Genomic DNA, 16,744 nt, shown 5'->3' with positions numbered 1-16,744 from the left:
TAAAAACAAAGACACATTGCCAGGACATAATTAAACTAAGGAACTTTTGCATGGCAAAAGGAACAGTTGGCAGAGTAAACAGACAACCCACAGAGTGGGAAAAAGATCTTCACAATCTATACATCTGACAAAGGACTAATCTACTAAATATACTAGTAACAATAAACTCAAATCAACAAGGAAAACAAATAATACCATCAAAAAGTGGGCTAAGGACATGAATAGACAAGTCTCCAAAGAAGATATAAAAATAGCCAACAAGGCTATGAAAAGATGCTCGACATCACTAATAATCAGGAAAATTCAATTGCCTTTAAATAGTTCATCTCTACTAAATGAAGTGTGAACTCTATTTGAAATAAACAATCCTCAGTTCTCTCTGCTCATTCTTGCAGTCTTTTTGTCTCATGACTTGTTGATTTTATTTTCAACCACTATTGAGCACCAAATATGTTTCAGGCATTGTTCTTGGTATTTAAAATCTCCCTCTATCTCTTTCTCTCACATTTTAAAAATAAGTAAATTAATTTCTATGCCAAATTCTTCATATGTACACATCATAAACAAAGAAAAGATATTTGAATGAGGAAAAGAGTTTCTTAGGGGCTCCAGTGGTGCAAATGTTTAGCATGTGGTACTTATATGAGGAGGTGGGGCCAAGATGGCCAACTTGAAACAGCAGTGTTAGGACGCTCCCATCAGAAAACACCATAATAAGCATGTGAATCCTTCACTGGCAACCAAGGTATCCAGGCTCTCTCATCAGAACTGACTAGGAGGCTGGCATAACCCATGGAGAAAAGGAAGAACAGTGTGGTTCAGCAGCCCACCAAGAGCCACATGGGGCAGGAAAGCCCTCTCCCCCCAGCCAAAGGAGGCAGTGAGTGAGCATGCTACCCAGCTGAGAAACTGTGCTTTTTCCAGGGAACTGTGCTACCCACGGATTTGAAAATCCCAATTGCAAACTCATGCCAGCAGAGCCTAGCACCCCAACCCTGGAAAGTGCAGATTCTTAAAGCCTCTCAGCTAGAATGTGCTTATGCCTACAGAACTTCCAGCGGGACCAGCACCTGCTGTGGCTGCCTGCTGTCTAAGCCATTTCAGCTCCTTAGGGGAGGGACAGCAGCTAGCACTGAGACTCACAACTGCCTAACACATGAAGCTCCCTGAAAGAGGGAAAGGCAGCATCCATTTCTATAGCTTCAGGCTGTGCTTTTCCCCTGCTGGAGCCAGGAAGGCTGAATGACTAGGTTCCAAGACTTGTCCCCCACAGCCCAACATATCTGCTGTGGCAGTCTGCAGCCAGAGTGCCTCTTCAGGCCCAACTCTGAACCATCCTTCCTCATTGGCAGGGCTTCCCAGCAAGATCTCCAATAACTCCAACCAGAGGCTCAGGGACAGAACCCAGATCTCTCTGGGCCTGAGGCCCTAGGGAAAGGGGTGGCTGCAGTCTCTGTGGAACAGCAGACTTAGCCTCTTCTAGTCATTCTGAAGAATCCAGGCAGCCAAGAAAAGTGGATTTCCCCTAGTAAGGCACACCCCCTCAACCAAGGGACAAAGGCTTCATTAAACTGGTCCTGTTCCCCATGCCACCCAACTAGGTGACACCCTCCAACAGGGAATGTCAGACACCCTATACAGCAGCAATCCCACAGGCATCAGGTTGGTGCCCCTCAAGGTCAGAGGTCCAGGAGAAAGGAGTAGTCACCCACCTGTGCTGTTCTACAGCCTCCTTGAGTGACATCTCCAGGTGCAGGAGTGAATCAGATGAATAGGGTCTGAAGTAAAACTCTAGGAAGCTGCAGCAGCCCTACACAAGAGGGACCTGACCATTGAAAGAAAAACAAGCAGAAAGCAACAGCAGCATCAATAACAACACCACCAGCAACAAAGTCCCCACAAAAACCCCATCCAAGGGTTACCATCCTCAAAGACTGAAACTAGACAAACTCATGAAGATAAGAAAGAGTCAACCAAAAAACGCTGAAAACCCAAAAGGCCGGAGTGTCTCTTCTCCAAATCACAGTGTCTCTCCATCAAGGGAACACAACTGGACGGGAAATCAGATAGACGCATTGACAGAAGTAGGCTTTGGAAGATGGGTAATAAAAAACTAAGCTGAGCGACCGGGCGCGGTGGCTCACACCTGTAATCCCAGCACTTTGGGAGGCCGAGGCGGGTGGATCATGAGGTCAAGAGATCGAGACCATCCTGGTCAACATGGTGAAACCCCATCTCTACTAAAAATACAAAAAAATTAGCTGGGCATGGTGGCGCGTGCCTGTAATCCCAGCTACTCAGGAGGCTGAGACAGGAGAATTGCCTGAACCCAGGAGGTGGAGGTTGCGGTGAGCCGAGATTGTGCCATTGCACTCCAGCCTGGGTAACAAGAGCGAAACTCCATCTCAAAAATAAATAAATAAAAAAAAAAACTAAGCTGAGCTAAAGGAGCATGTTCTAACCTAATGCATAGAAGCTAATAACCTTGATGAAAGGTGAGAGGAATTGCTAACTAGAATAACCAGTTTAGAGAGGAACATAAATGACCTGATGGAGCTGAAAAATAGCATAAGAACTTGATGAAGCATACTCAAGTATCAACAACCGAACTGAACAAACAGAAGAAAGGATATCAGAGATTGAAGAGCACATTGCTGAAATAAGGCAGGCAGACAAGACTAGAGAAAAAAAGAATGGAAAGGAATGAACAAAGCCTTCAAGGAATATGGGACTTTATAAAAACAAAAAACTACAATTGATTGGAGTACCAGAAGGAGATGGGGAGAATGGAGACAAGCTGGAAAACACACTTCAGGATAAATCCACGAGAACTTCCCCAACCTAGCAAGACAGGCCAACATGCAAATTCAGGTAATACAGAAAACACCATTGAGATGCTCCACAAGAAGATCCACCCAAAGACAAAAAATTTTCAGGTTCTCTAAGGTTGAAATTAAGGGAAAGTAGTTAAGGGCAGCCAGAGAGAGACAAAGGCCAGGTTACCTACAGAGGGAAACCCATCAGACTTAACAGTGGACCCCTCAGCAGAAACTCCTCAAGCCAGAAGAGATGGGGGGCCAATACTCAACATTTTTAAAGAAAAAAATTTTTAGCTGGGCACAGTGGCTCATGCCTCCCAGCACTTTGGGAGCCTGAGGCAGGTGGATCACAAGGTCAGGAGTTTGAGACCAGCCTGGCCAAGATGGTGAAAATTACAAAAATTAGCTAGACACAGTGGCAGGAGCCTGTAACTCAGCTACTCGGGAGGCTGAGGCAGGAGAATCACTTGAACTGGGGAGGCAGAGGTTGCAGTGAGCCAAGATTGTGCCACTGCACTCCAGCCTGGGCAACAGAGTGAAACTCGGTCTCAAGAAAAAAAAAAGGAAAAAGAAAATGATTTTCAATCCAGAATTTCATATCCAGCCTAACTAAGCATCATAAGCAAGGAAAAAATAAATAAAATCCTTTCCAGACAAGCATATGCTAAGGGATTTTGTTACCACCAAGCCTGCCCTGCAAGAGCTCCTGAAAGAAGTCTAAATATGGAAAGGAAAAACCAGTACCAGTCACTGCAAAAACATACCAAAATGTAAAGATTAACGACAGTATGAAGAAATTGCATCAACTGGTATGCAAAATAACCAAATAGCAGTATGATGACAGGATCAATTTCACATATAACCATATTATTCTTAAGTGTAAATGGGCTAAATGCCCCAGTTAAAAGACACAGACTGGCAAATTGGATAGTCAAGACTCATTGTTACGCTGTATTCAGGAGACTCATTTCACAGACAAAGATACACATAGGCTCAAAATAAAAAGATGGAGGAAAATTTACCAAGCAAATGGAAATCAAAAAAAGCAGGGGTTGCAATTCTAGTCTCTGATAAAAAAAAGACTTTAAACCAACAAAGATGAAAAAAAGACAAAGACATTACACAACGGTAAAGGGAACAATTCAGGAAGAGAAGTCATATTGTCTCTGCAGATGACATTGCTACCGGGTGTTTCAGGTTCTTGGCCCCCTGCCCTAGGAATGGTGGAAGAGGACCTGGAGGTGCATTGGGCTCTTTCAAGTAAATATCAGACCCACGGAGTTTTGCAGAAAAGCGATTTATTAGGCAAAGAGAGAGAAAGAGAAGTAGGGAGAGAGAGAGGGAACTCCCATGATGTTGTGGGAGGGGGTCTAGAGGTGGACTCTGCACAAGTGAGGGGCAGGAGGTCTTTTAATCTGGGTTACTCTCACCCCATTCAAGTTCTTGCCCAGTGAGAGGAGTTCTTTCAAACTTCCTCTGGAGTATTGATTTTTTGACAATGACATCTGATTGGTTGTTTGGCCCACAGTCCTCCCATAGCTTTTCCTGGGATTTCTAAACAAGAAGCTCATCTGGGCAGTCTGCCTTGCTGGGTGAGCATAAGTTAGACAAAGATCTCTAAGCTCCCCGATGGGGACATGAAAGAACGCAGTCAGGCCATGTCTCTGGGAAGATCTTGCCTTTGAAATCACGCCTCTTGTGGACCTGGGAAGAGAAGTTAACACATTCCCTCAACATGACTTTTTATTTAGAAAACACCATCATCTCAGCCCCAAAACTCGTTAAATTGATAAGCAACTTCAGCAAAGTCTCAGGATACAAAAATCAATGTATAAAAATCACAAGCATTCCATCACTCCAACAGTAGACAAGCAGAGAGCCAAACCAGGAATGGACTCCCATTCACAATTGTTACAAAGAGAATAATCTACCTAGAAATACATCTAACAAGGGATGTGAAGGAACACTTCAAGGAGAACTATAAACCATTTCTCAAAGAAATAAGAGAGGACATAAACCAATGAAAAAACATTCTATGCTCATGGATAGGAAGAATCAGTATCATAAAAAATGGCCATACTGCCCAAAGTAATTTATAGGTTCAATGGTATTCCCATCAAACCACCACTGACATTCTTCATAGAATTAGAAAAAAACTATTTTAAATTTCATGTGGAATAAAAGAAGACCCCGTATAGCCAACACAGTCCTAACAATTAACATTAAAATATACAGTATATCCACCTGGGCTTTATCCCAGGATTCTAAGAAAATTCATATTCAAAATGTATTAATGAGGGCTATACACCTGCTCTATATTTGTACATATATTTAAAATTACTCTGAATAGCCAAGTAAATAAGGCAAGAACATCTGACACACAAAATTCGCCATGCAGAAAAACAAGAAAAGATTTGAGTCATTCATTTGGATTAATAAGAGCATTTCACAAGATGCTGTAGGATAGATGAATAGACAAATGGAAGAAACAATATAGAGTGATAATAGACAATCTATGCTTTTAGCGAAATTTGATGTATTATTGATATAGAATGAGATCTGAGACATGATCACTATTTTCAGGGTCTCTCCCACAGACCCTGGCCAAGGGACAGATTAAAGGAATACTCAAACATAGGTATGCAGTGTAAGAACAGCTAGGGGACTGCCCAGCACTAGTGGCCAATGAGTGAGCAGTCTCGAACAGCTAGAGCTGCTTGCTTTTATTCAGTACAGACATAATGCTGAAAGCCTGGAGCCAACAAAATCTGTGGGTAATTAACATTTTTGTTCCCCCTTTCAGGGAGCAGTCACAGAAGATCAAAGTTCAAGTCTATTTAAGATAAATTTCCCTATACTTCCTTGTACCTACCCCTTGCCCTCTGCCTCAGGATAAGAGAAGAGTTGCCTTCAGCTTATTCTCCCCCAAAATGATGGAGAGCCTTCTGAACTTTCAGAAGGCCTGCTCCTTTTCCTATAGTTTCTCTCACCACTCTTACCAATCTCTTACAACTATTTGCTTAATAATGACACTAAAATAGATAACTATTTATGTAGTTTTCAATACCATAAGCAGTATAGAAAACAAAGTAAAAATTCAAGCTAACTTCAATGCCTATAATTTCTGAATATTAATAATAAGAAAAACTACCAAAATAGGCAAGGAAGTATTCAATTCATAAATAATTTGCTAATACATGAAAAATTCTCATTTTCACTTTTAATCAAGAAAACAGAATTCAAAATCACATTAGAACATTTTATATTATCCTGATTTGAACATTACACATTCCATGCAAGTAACAAAATATCACATGTGCCTTGTAAATATGTAAAATATTATGTATCAATTTAAACAACAGCATGTTATAGTATATTATTTATTTACTTATTTTATTTTACTTTAAGTTCTGGGATACATGTGCAGAATGTGCAGGTTTGTTACATAGGTATACATTTGCCATGGTGGTTTGCTGTACCTATCAACCAATCATCTAGGTTTTAAGCCTCACATGCGTTAGGAACTTGTCCTAATGCTATCCCTCCCCTTGCCCCCCAAACCCTGACAGGCCCCAGTGTGTGATGTTCCCCTCTCTGTGTCCATGTGTTCTCATTGTTCAACTCCATCTTATGAGTGAGAATATACAGTGTTTGGTTTTCTGTTCCTGTGTTAGTTTCTGAGAATGATGATTGCCAGCTTCATCCATGTTCCTGCAAAGGACATGAACTCATTCGTTTTTATGGCTGTGTAGTATTCCATAGTGTATATGTGCCACATTTTCTTTATCCAGTCTATCATTGATGGGCATTTGGGTTGGTTCCAAGTCATTGCTATTGTAAATAGTGCTTCAATAAATATATGTGTGCATATGTCTTTAGAGTAGAATGATTTGTAATTTTTTTGGTATATACCCAGTAACAGGATTGCTGGGTCAAATGGTATTTCTGATTCTAGATCCTTGAGGAATTGCCACACTGTCTTTGCCAATGGTTGAACTAATTTACACTCCCATCAACAGTGTAAAGACATTATGGTATATTAAAGTTAAAAAATGAAAAAAATTAATGTAGATAATTTTTATATCCTTTGAGTCAGCAATTCCTCTCCTAGACATACAAATAAAGTGTATGCATCTGGACTGACATATCTAAAATTTTTGTGGCTCCATGATTTTTATAACAAAAGAAAGAATAATATATAAATACATGCAGTGTATTCTCACAACAGATACATGTTATATATATATGAACCATTCTTACATAAGAATTTTATATATCTTATTATATGTCTTACCTACAGTTATTTAAGATGGGTTATCTCAAAAATATATTTCATAAAAATTTCTAAAGCTGTCAAAACTAGAAGTATATATGACTGTTATTATTTAAAAATATTTCAAAATATGAAAACAATACTATGCATATTCATAAGTATGTTAATTTGTGTTACTTTTGCAAATTTTGTGAATGCTTTACTCTGCTTTTTATGCAGTGCCTAAGGCTTATAGTGGGCACTCAAATAATGTTGGTTTCAATAAAGAAGTGATGACACTGATTAATAAATAACCACTGTTGGATGTGGATAATTCTAAAAAGAAATGGAATAACAATATGACAAAAAGGTGTTCAGTGAGTCTTTCCTCCTAAGTAGTAAGTTAGTTCATACACACAAACACACACAGACACAGTCAATATTCTCTGAAACATTAACATAAGAGGACTTGCTACCTAGTGTGAAGTATTTGATATTTCAAATACTTGAGGATTTTTTGAAACATATATTAGAAATAATTACTCATAAAAGAAATATAATTATCCAAGTAGACAAATACATGTTTAGAAAATTTCATATTGAATGTCTTTTCTCTATTTATAGTGTATTTTAAATATTAATACATTTGTTCTTAGTTATTGAATATAGTCATATTATCTATTTTTCTATTCACTTATAATTTAGATTGTGAAAAATAAGTGTATTTGTTTGCATCTCTGAGCAAATTAGAGTCAAAACAAATTATATAATCAGAGCTTTTAAAAAAATTAATGCCATCGAAGTACTTGATACTGACATTTAAGTGCTTCAGCTGTCTGATAATTCACTTAACATATTAACAACAGCATCATAAGAGCTAGAAGCTCAGAATACAAATAGAGATCTATATTTCTTTACAGACAAGCATATATTAAAAGGACCAATAGACCAGCCTGACCAACATGGTGAAACCCCATCTCTACTAAAAATACAAAAGTTAGCCGAATGTGGAGGCATTTGCCTATAATCCCGTCTACTCAGAAGGCTGAGGCAGGAGAATTGCTTGAACCTGGGAGGCAAAGGTTGCAGTGAGCTGAGATCACACCACTGCACTCCAGCCTGGGTGACAGAGACTCTGTCTCAAAAAAAAAGAGACTAATAAATCGTCAGTATACGAATTCATTCAGAATTCAGAATAAATTGGCTTAATTGACTACAAAGCAAAAATGTGTAAATTGAAATGACTAAAAATATATTTTTAAAAAGTGAAAGTAGGTGGCCCATGTCTCTTTAGTGCCATTTTGGATTTTAGTTGTTTGCTTTATTTAAATGTAAGTCTTTGAAATCCTGTTAAGATACCATTCTCCATACAATATCTACAGGTAAAATAGTATTTTAGTTACTCACAGGATGGATTTATAGTTCATTTCTGTAGACACTGATTGAGCACCTATTATGTATCAGACTCTGTACCTAAAAAAGACAATGAAATCTATTTTAATCATTAGTGTTTGCAGATATTTAATGTTATAAAAATGATAGATATTTTAAAAGATTATTTTAATATAAATGGTAGAAGATATAAGATGGTTTGAATGTTTATCTGATTCCAAACTCATGTTAAAATTTAATTGCCAAAAAATGTATTTAGAAAGAAAGAATAAGACCTAGTATTTGATAACATGACATGCAGACTACAGTCAATAATAATTTAATTATACATTTAAAAATGACTAACAATACCATTGAATTTGACTAATGCCTTTATCACAAGAGTGGGTTCCCTATGTAAGAATGCGTTCAGTCCACTTTTGTCTCTCTCTCTCTCTCTCACCCTCTGTTTGACCTTCTACCATGGAAGGTCTCAGCAGGAAGTTTCTTGCCAGATGCCAGATGCTGGCCCCCCGGTCATGGACTTCCCATCCTCCAGAAGCATGAGCCAATAAGTTTTTGTTAATTACAAATTACCCAGTCTGTGGTATTTTGTCATTACAGCACAAAATGGACTAAGACAGGACCTAATGGGATAGGCCTTTCTTGTCAAGGTTTTAATAAAACATGAGTGGTTGAAACTACTGGTGTGGTTTTACAATATCAGATTTCTTCCCAATTTCTATTATTTATCAAAAAACTTAGGCAGAGTCCTGCCTTTTTTTTTTTTTTCTAAAAAATAGTTACTTGTTCATTTTATAGCATCTATAAATCCCTTGACTCCGGTTTTTTCTCATCTAAAAAAAAAAAAAATTCTCTTTAAATATAGGTTTTCCATATCTCATTGTCTTAACACATAAACCAGTTCACAGATTCTTTTCCTTCTTGTAGGCCCCTTTACTCAGATTCATAAATAAACAATTCATTTGTCTTCTAATATCTAATATTTATTCATTCAAATAATGCATGATTCTCATGAATTCAAAACAGTTTTAATCATTCTGAACAGGAAATAATTTATACCCATTTCATCCACTTTCCCACTAAGGTCTTAGCCAGATACCTCAGTGATTCACATTTATGATCTAAATATATCAATTCATCAATATTATATATGTTTTAGAATAAACAAAATGGCAAAGTGAATGCAGGAGTGGTGGTTTGTTCACTCACACGTATGATAATATTGTAGTACCATTATTTTTCACCTGTGGGATATTAATTTTCTAGAATATTGGAAGCAAAATTATACAGATATAATATACCACACATTGACATGTGTATTTATTTCAATTTGCCCTCTATTTGTGTCCAAACACAAAGAATATACATGGAATTTAATAAATAGTATTAATTATTTATTTGATTTTAAGCATGTAAAACAAACGTAAATATAACTAAAGGATTAGCAAAGTATTATTTTTAAAGGGGTTGGTGATAATGAATTTTCTATTATTTAATATTTCATTGAAAGGTCTAATTAAAATGATTAACAAACTTCAATTAGTTTCCATGAGGACAAGTATCATGCAGTTTCTTAAGACAACAGGGTAACACTGGATACATAAAAAGCAAGAAATCATGATGGGAAAAGTATAAAGATCCATTTTAACCAATAGGGAGTGCATTATTTGCTTGGGCTGCCATAACAGAATACTACAGACAGGATGACTTAAGCAATAGAAATTTATATTTTCACAATTTTGAAGGTTAAAAGTTCAAGATCAAGTTGCCAGCTGGCTTGCTGTCTTTTGAGGTCTCTCTGCTTGGGTTGCAGACGGCCACCTTCTTGCTACGTCCTCACGTGGCTTTTACTTTGTACTCCTGTGAGGACAGAGAGATTAATGTAGTCTTTCCTTCTACTTAGAAAGACACCCATCCTATTAGATTAGAGAACCATCCTAAAGAATTTATTTAACCTTAATTACCTCTCTAAAAACCCTCCCCCAAATACAGGTCACTTTGGGGTTAAGGCTTCAACATATGAATTTGAAAACGAACACAATTCTGTTCATAAGAAGGATTTGATCTCATGAAATAGTCTTGAATATTTAAATTTTAGAAAGGTTTGCATTATAATATTAAGCACAAAATATGTTTCAGGTTACATTATATAAAACCCATGTACACATTAATGTGTTATATCTATTTTACTATTACTGTTTTCACCAATGCAATGGTTCATTAACAAGAAGCCACTGTTCTTCTATTGCTCTCTAAAGGGTTGTAATCCAGGACCCTATTTAGAGGAGCCAAAAGTAAAAAATAAAAACTAATAAATTGGATTATGGATATAACTAGAATACTACTGGACCTCTTTAAACAACCTGTTTTCTTAATATGTCTGCCTTGAGACAATGTTGCACTGTAGCATACTCTTGAAATTATAAATCTAAATCCAAAGATATATCAGCAACTATAATGAACAAGTAACTAATTTATCTAGTTTCTCTTTCATTCAGGGAGCCATATGTCTTCCAATGAATATAAATTCTGTTCATTCAATAGGACTGAAGTCAGCTCTTTCCTTTCCTATTTCCTGTTAACCTCTTTGATGATATCATGGTCCAGAAATGCACCATCCTTCTTATATTCCCTGTACCTTATAAATCATGTAGTCCCATATTAAAACTAAATCAATTCCAGTCTCTTCTTGAGATTTAAGATGTGAGTAAATAATGTCAGTTTTGCTTGCTTATGCATCTGTGTTTAGCCAGTAGGTCAGCTTACTACTAAATAATGTGGCCTCACTCGTGGGTCTCATGGATGGCAGGCTGTCGGCTGGGAAAGTAGGGTCACTGTGTCACCACGTGCCTCTTATCATCCAGCATGCTAGTTCAGGCTTATTAACAAGACAGCATAGGAGTTTTAGAAGCCTCAAGGCAATGAGTCTATATGTGTAACCACTTTTCAAGTCTCTACTTATATCATAATGTCTGTTGCCCACTAGCAAAATAAAATCACATAGCCTACTCTAAGCTAGAATGGGAAAGAGTTACTCAAAGTGTAGATTAAAAGAGTTGTGACCAACATGGGAAATTACTGCAGTTATATACTAGAGCAGGAAAGAGTTGGAATCATTTTGAAATATTTTATATAGAATTAAGGATTTATGTCTGGGAAAGCTTGAAAATGAGATTGGGACTGGATGTAGAAACAAGATGGTAAAATTTTGGATTAAGAAATGTAAAATTTATGAATGAAGAGCAGCCAAGTTAGAGGGAGCCCAGTTTACAAGACTGCCCTTACTTCTGATTCCAACTACAAGTTAAAGAAGTCCAAGATCACTCTGATTTTCATTAATTTGCTAGAACAACTCACAGAACTTGGTTAAAGCTGTTATACTTACTGTGGCAAAGCCTCCTTTTTGTCAAAATTCGATTTTTTAGTACATATTTGCTGAAGAATATTGGCAGTAGCAATCGATTGAAGGGATCATGATCAAAGGTACAATTCCAGGATTTATTATGCAGTAGTATATAAGATGCCACCTAATGTCTTATCTAAATTGAACTGCAGACTTACTTAGACAGGTAAGGGGTTTATGTATTACCACCCTCCTCTATATTCTCTTAATCTCAGAGAAGGAAGCTAAAATAAACAGAGAGGCAGAGCTCAAATGTACATTGAGTGGAAGATAGGAAAATAAATTTAAGTTTAAAAATAAACAGCATTGAAACAGTAAGTCCGTTATAGTAACTGAAGACTATGAATATTTATGAGCGCTGCTACTGATAGGAAATGGAACTTCAATGATCAGATTATCTTGGACTATCCAAATGACCCTACACTTGATTTTAACCAAAGTAATGCAAAATTACAGTTAGGAAAATACATACAAGGGATCTATTGTAAATTATAGTCACTATAGTTAATGACAATATGCTGTATACTTGAAAATTGCTAGAGTAGGTTTTTGGTGTTCTCACCACAAAACAGTATGTTTGATAATGTTAGTTCACTTAATTTAGGCATTTCACAATGTGTACATGTATCAAAACATGTTGTTTACCATATATATATATATGATTTTATTTGTCAATGTAAAAAAAAAATAGAAAATAGCCAAATAGCCATAAATTCTATATATGTATCATTAAAAGAGGAAAGTAGAGGGAGAATTGACAGACATATAGAAGAGAAAGAGACAGAGATGGGAGCAATAGAGCTACAAGCCAAAAGATGCCAGCAGCCATCAGACGCTAGAAGAAGAAATGGCTTCTCCCCTAGAGTCTCCAGAAGTCAATTTAAAAATACTAAATATAAGTGTTAAAGTTCATAGATATCCATGTGTGACATAACTGGAGACCTGTTAAAATCTTCACATTCACATAGACCAAAGTATCATATCACTTTCCACATATAAAAGTTTAGAAAATATCCTACTAATAGGCATCAAATAGAAAATTGGTAGAGAGTGTTATAAAGAGGTTGTGGTGAAGATGCTGGTCAGTTGCCTAGGATCATCCAGGAGTAAGACATTTTCTTTCACCTACTACTCTTTCTATTGGCCCTATTGCATAAAGCCAATCCTGATGTGTCTTCTAAATAAATGGCATAAACCCATGCATTTAACCCACAAAGCTTGACTGTATGTGATATCTCTGTGATATCTTCAAAGGGGGACCAAATTTGTAATATTTATCTTGATATTCAGAATATATATTAATTATTGGACTAAGAGAAAAAATTTTTCTCCTTCTAAATGGTTTGCAATACAAATGTGTGGACTAGAGCAGGTGAAATCATTTCATGGCCATAGGAAAAGACATGTGGGTCTGAAGCATTCCTATGAATAAAGGAAGCATCATATAATATTGCGAAATAGATTCAAAGCACAAAGCTAAATATAGCAATACCAAAGCAAAATTCTAAAGAATGAATAATACTTTGAAATTAATTATGTTTGTTATTTAAACCAGCTTCACATGAGTATTTTATTACTTATATTTCTAACAAAAAGCAATTTAACTTTTTAAGGAAAACTAGATATTTCATGGTGTAGAACTTTAGGGTCATTCTTCAATAGTGGGCTTATGCATTATAAATTTATAAATGAGAAGAGTTTGTTGTAGTATAGCAGTCATAGAAATAATTAAGAAAATGGTGCCTGGGCACAGTGGCTCATGCCTGTAATCCCAGCACTTTGGGAGGCCAAGGTCAAGAGTTTGAGACCCAGCCTGGCCAGCATAGTTAAACCCTGTCTCTACTAAAAATACAAAAATTAGCTGGGTGTGGTGGGAGGCACCTATCCCAGGTACTCGGGAAACTGAGGCAGGAGAATCGCTTGAACCTAGGAGGCAGAGGTTGCAGTGAGGCAAGATATAAGATAGCGCCATTGCGCTCCAGCCTGGGTGACAGGGTGAGAAGTCATCTCAAAAAAAAGAAAAAAAAAATGACAAAAGAAGTAAATTCTAGTAGTTGAAAGGCTACTTTTCTGTATTGTTTTATGCTTCTCCTCAGGTGCCATCTCATCCATAAATTGTCCATGATTCCTCAGGCTAGGACATATCCCAGACCTGTCTTTCTTTGGTGTCTTGTATGTATTTATATTGCAAAATTTAATGTGAATTGAGTGTCTATTGGAATATTTATATTTTTGGATTTGAAAAATAAACTGAATTATTTTAGGATACCAACCACCTATTAGTGTACTACATATAAAAAGTGCTTAACATATATTTGTTGAATTTAATTATCATGAAAAAGTAAGTATGACCTACTTTTAACTTGCTGTGTTAAGCTAGTCATCTCATATATAGATCTTTTGGAAACAAATCTATAAGGCATTTTACCAGTCCCTGAAGCTGCTTTGGCTCTTTTGAAGTGGAGAGATGCTATGAAATTATCTGCCACATTGAGCACTCAACCACTAATTGAAGACTCTTTTAATTCAGCCAGATTATTTGCAGTGTTAGCAAGAGACCTCAAAGGCACCATTGCTCATCATACTTACAGGCACTTCCCACATAAGGAAAACCCTGTAAGGCCACTTCAGTTTCTGTTTTGCTTATTCAGAAGAACTCAGAGCTACAAAGCTTTTGTACCAAAGAAGAAACATATCAGGGGATAAGGAAGTTGTACAAGTGACCTGAATCTAGACAATTAAATGTGTGGGGTCTTTTTTTTTTTGGTGTTAATTAGCTTTTGTTGTACTATTGCTACCATTTCCTCTTTAATTTCAAACATACCAACCAATTGTCAAATGAAAAATTCAGGTTCATAATAAGAGAGGCATCATTTAGAGAAAAATAGAGCTATAATTCATATTTCTTTCAGCATAAAACATTAGCAATTCCAAGTTTCAGATTCAAATGTGATATAATAATTCTTCAGAGCAGCCAAGTATGAAGGGACAGGGCTTTTCCTAGCTAAAAATTATATAATGGCTTATGTCTATTCTTAACTAGTAATGAAGATAGAGAAGACACAAATAGTAATAAAAATTATTTTTTTATTATTTGGTGAATGATAAATGAAATGGTGCTAAGATTTCAAAAGGTGAGGTCAAGGTAGAAAATAGATATGATTAGAGTTACAGTTTACATTTAACAAAATATATAAAATATTATTCTGAATTTTTTCTAAAAGGAACTGTCAAATTTTATATATTTGTGTGTGTGTAAAATGTTTTCATTCTTCTTTGTATATACTTTTTAGTTTTCTATAACCATTCTTACAGCTGTTTTATAAAAAAAAGAATGAATGATTATATCCTATTTTATTCATATTGGAGAATTTCATTTGCACTGAACTTGTTTCCAAATTCTATAAAATTTGATAACTTTTATAGGTAATACCTTAATGATTACCTTCATTAATATTTAAAATTGTTTCTAATTGTGAGAGTAAAACTCGAACAGAAAAGAAAATACAGTCATTGAATTAAATATTTTGAGTTCATGCATGGAAGGAGAAGAGAGGTGAACCTCCTCAAATATAAATTCATGTAGTTCCATTTACCTTAGATTTGCTTGTATAACTATTATAATATTTACTACTTTCTTAACTAAATATGTCTATGCTTAAACAAAGGCTTACATTTTCCAAAATTAGCTCTTTCTCCTTTCAGTCTTCCATAAAACCAACAATGCCTAAAAGATAACATTGTCTTTTACAACATAAAATATGCCAATGGTAAATGTAGGTTCAAAGTGACATGAAGTAAAATAAAATAATCACAATGTATCTTTTTCGAGTCTCCACTAAGGTTATTGCAATAGATGTTGAGCCAATAATTTTGTTACTGACATAGTTGAGAAAAATATTACTTTCCTTTTATTTTGATTTTAACACCTTTAATATAATATAAAGCCAGTGCTATTTGCCAATCAGCAAATCTAGGTTAATAATGTTTAGTTTGCTTTCATGAGAGGTACACATAAAATTATTTTTTAGCCAAAGTGTTTTACAGATTGTAATCAGTTACATTAATATCTGAGTTTTTCAGCTGCTGCCATAGGTTATGAGACTATTTTACTCCTATGCTTTGTTTCACCCACCCAATCTGAGCAAAATATCTCCTCCCTTGACAGAAACTGATTTTACTTTGTCTTTTTCCTCTCCATAGGTCCCCGGACCTTGATTCACTTTTAAACTTAGGCAAGCATTGGAATTCAGAACAGTTCCTCTTTAATGGCCTCTCCTGAGAACTGACTACTTTCAGGGAAAATCACTACTGGCTCAACAGTTAGATCATGCCACTCCACTTGATCATTAAATTTCCCTACACCTCTGCTTTCTAGCCAAATGTCCTCTACTCTATATAAGAAGATCCCATTCTGCCTAAACTTTGAGATATGCGTAGGTTTTATCCACAGAGTATTCTCCCTTTTGCAACGGTCTCCCTCTATTTATTGCAATAGTCTATTTGAATACAATCTTTACTTACTTAAATCTAGGTTTGTTTTTTAATTCATTGCCCATAAGGCATTTGTTGGTCAATTACATGATACAGTTAGGAAAAGCATGCACTAGTTTATCAGAAAAAAATAAATGAACACTTCTTTCTTGTTGTTTGTGCTGCTATAACAAAACGCTTGAAATTGATTAATTTATAAACAACAGAAACTTATATTTTCACAATTCTGGAGTCTAGGAAGTCCAAGACCATGGTGCTGGCAGGTTTGGTGTTTGGCGAGTGCTGCTCCCAATATGGCGCCTTGTTGCTGCATCCTCAATAGCCGAGGGATGAAAGCTGTGTCCTCACATGGCAGAAGGCAGAAGGGTAAAAAGGGCCTAG

Source organism: Aotus nancymaae, unplaced genomic scaffold (genome assembly GCF_030222135.1).
Source record: "Aotus nancymaae isolate 86718 unplaced genomic scaffold, 86718_ANA_hifiasm-v0.15.2.pri h1tg000006l, whole genome shotgun sequence".
Lineage (NCBI taxonomy): Eukaryota > Metazoa > Chordata > Mammalia > Primates > Aotidae > Aotus > Aotus nancymaae.
The sequence above is the reverse complement of the archived record's forward strand: the minus strand, read 5'-3'. Positions refer to the sequence as shown.